The sequence below is a fragment of the Nannospalax galili genome, unplaced genomic scaffold (genome assembly GCF_000622305.1).
Source record: "Nannospalax galili isolate Female #2095 unplaced genomic scaffold, S.galili_v1.0 scaffold4530, whole genome shotgun sequence".
Taxonomy (NCBI): Eukaryota; Metazoa; Chordata; class Mammalia; order Rodentia; family Spalacidae; genus Nannospalax; species Nannospalax galili.
The window spans coordinates 72,298-72,650 of NW_008328208.1; positions in this window are offsets into that span (position 1 = coordinate 72,298).

Below are 353 nucleotides of genomic sequence, written 5' to 3' on the forward strand. Positions count from 1 at the left end.
GGAACTGGTAAAAGAAAGGAGCCAGGGGCTCCTCCCAACCCCATGGGACCCCTGAGGAACAGATCCTCTAACGACCTCAAGAGTAAAAACAAATCAGTTTATCTGGTCCAATTGTATGTTCTTAAACACCCAAAAGGGAAGTACAACCAAAGATTAAAGGGGCCAATATAATTTCATAAGAGCATACATATATATAACTAAAAGTTACTTGACAAACAGCAAAGCCAGACAGGCGATACCTTCAGTCGAGCTGTTGACCAGGATGGATAAAGGCTCTTCCAGATAGTAAGCCAACAAACTGAAGACCCCAATTCTATCCAAAGGAATACTGACAATGGATTGCCATAGGTGAG